At 57.6% G+C, this 2,500-nt stretch overlaps 1 non-coding gene across 1 annotated transcript in view; it reads left to right on the forward strand.

Moving 5' to 3' along the window:
• Positions 1-2,294: 2,294 nt before the first annotated feature.
• LOC124772870 overlaps positions 2,295-2,500 on the forward strand; it is a 1,909-nt gene continuing 1,703 nt past the window's right edge. Inside the window, exon 1 of the ribosomal RNA XR_007014327.1 lies at positions 2,295-2,500. This exon is cut by the window's right edge and continues 1,703 nt beyond it. This is a non-coding gene — a ribosomal RNA (small subunit ribosomal RNA).

Consider the following 2,500-nt stretch of genomic DNA (forward strand, 5'->3'; position numbering starts at 1 on the left):
CTTAACCTAACCCATGTTGTGCCTTAACCTAACCCATGTTGTGCCTTAACCTAACCCATGTTGTGCCTTAACCTAACCCATGTTGTGCCTTAACCTAACCCATGTTGTGCCTTAACCTAACCCATGTTGTGCCTTAACCTAACCCATGTTGTGCCTTAACCTAACCCATGTTGTGCCTTAACCTAACCCATGTTGTGCCTTAACCTAACCCATGTTGTGCCTTAACCTAACCCACGTTGTGCCTTAACGTAACCCACGTTGTGCCTTAACGTAACCCACGTTGTCCGCTAACGTAACCCACGTTGTCCGCTAACGTAACCCACGTTGTCCGCTAACGTAACCCACGTTGTCCGCTAACGTAACCCACGTTGTCCGCTAACGTAACCCACGTTGTCCGCTAACGTAACCCACGTTGTCCGCTAACGTAACCCACGTTGTCCGCTAACGTAACCCACGTTGTCCGCTAACGTAACCCACGTTGTCGCCTAAACCTGCTCTGTAATTGTTATACGACTCGTTCAATTAGTGTAGTGTTGCCCACCCGCAACCCTCGCAATATAGTTCGCTACTCGCACTGCCCGCTCCCCTGTGTATCGCTTCATGTTAAACACCTTGCAAGTCTTGCTGACTTTCCACATGCTCCTGCTGTACACTGTAATGTGGATGGCAGCAGGACGTACATGCCGCGCCCCCCCCCCCCCCCACACCTCCCCACGTCCCCACCTTGCCCCCTGCCTTCGCAAGCTGGTTGGTGAGAAGTTTGCATGTTCAATGCCCTTCGCATGCGACGTACTCAGGCTACGTTGTGGTGCGGCCTGTGTCAACTGTCCGCTGATGTCGTACGCGTAAACCACAATCTGTACTGCACATTCGTCCTTATGTACTGAATGATACATCGTGGCACATGTGTGACCGTACAACGACTGCGCCCAAAAACGGCGGACCATACAGTGCAAATATTGTGCACGCAGCTACGTGTCGTCTCCCTATGACAGCTGGATTGCAGTGTGGTACGCCATAGAGACGTGTGGGAGGAACGGACGCCGTGGATGGCGATCAGCATGAGCTGTCTGTTGATGTATTCGGACCTAGTCGTCTCTCCTCACACACCGTGATAGCATGGTGCACCGCGTTCCATATCTGCGACATGCTACAGAGGCCGGTTGACAGTCGTTCGAGCAATGGACATCGCATACGTACGGGGGCCACCTTCCACGTATTGTCTAGGCGTGCACATTTTGTTGCGTGTATGTGGGCAGACGTAGTGTGGTGTGACACCTGACACAGGCATGCAATAATCGTGGAAGTTGCAAATGGCGATGGACGCATACGTTTTCTGGTGAAGTTACGCAAATGAACAAATGGTAACCCGTTGTGGTGCGGTTGTTCTCGCTAGGGGTGAATCGGTGATGGCGACGGTAGGTTGAGGTACTAACCGGTTGTTCCAGCGATACCCACCATGCCGACGAAACTGAACGGCATCTGGGTGTGAAGCGATACGCGGCGGTGGCTGGGTGGGACCGTCCCCGGCCGGTGAGGGGGCGCCTCCCGGCGTGCTGGCCGCGCGGTGCGTGGGCGCACGCGCTACAGCCGGCTGGTGGGGGCGGCCAGTGGCAGGCGCGCCGGCCGACGGACGCGGCAGGCGTCGCAGCTGCGCGCCGGCGCACCCTGCGCGCGGCGCCGTGCGGCCAAAGTAGGTCCTCGCGGGCCCGGTGCGAAGCGCGGTGGACATCTTCAGTGTGCTGGTCCGATTGAGGACTGTGTGCGTTGAGGATGCGCCGCCGCCCGGCGCTCGGCGCCGCGACGCCGTCTGCTGCTCGGTCGCCCCAGCGGTTCTCGCTGGTGGTTTGTATCGCAGCTGTGCGGATGTGTTGGCGCGTGCGCTGTGCTGGGAGAGTTCGCTTCGGCACCCAAGTGGGGCTTTTGTCCTTCTGTGGCGCTGGCGTTGGAGCTGCCGGTCACCGTAGGTGGCGCGTGTTGTCTCCCGCCGGCAATGCCACGACAGCACGCTCCCGGGCCTCTGTCGGCAGCGGCAAGCTCAGTTGGGAGCACGGGTGGTCGCACCGAAAGCGTCTACTCGCCTAACTCCGGGCGATTGCGCCTCTCTCGAACCCGACCAAGTACTTGGGACGGCGCTGCGCGCCGCCGGGACCTGAGAGGGTTTCGAGGTGTATTGTGCAGGGGAGCTCAGCCTCCTCCTGTTTGCAGAATGATTGAGCGGACGCTTGCGTGTTCGCGCGGGCCCCCGGGACACACTCCCGGGCGGCCGGCTGCTCAGCTCTAGTTGACGCAGCTCCCTGGTTGATCCTGCCAGTAGTCATATGCTTGTCTCAAAGATTAAGCCATGCATGTCTCAGTACAAGCCGCATTAAGGTGAAACCGCGAATGGCTCATTAAATCAGTTATGGTTCCTTAGATCGTACCCACGTTACTTGGATAACTGTGGTAATTCTAGAGCTAATACATGCAAACAGAGTCCCGACCAGAGATGGAAGGGACG

The sequence above is a fragment of the Schistocerca piceifrons genome, unplaced genomic scaffold (assembly GCF_021461385.2).
Source record: "Schistocerca piceifrons isolate TAMUIC-IGC-003096 unplaced genomic scaffold, iqSchPice1.1 HiC_scaffold_943, whole genome shotgun sequence".
Classification (NCBI taxonomy): domain Eukaryota; kingdom Metazoa; phylum Arthropoda; class Insecta; order Orthoptera; family Acrididae; genus Schistocerca; species Schistocerca piceifrons.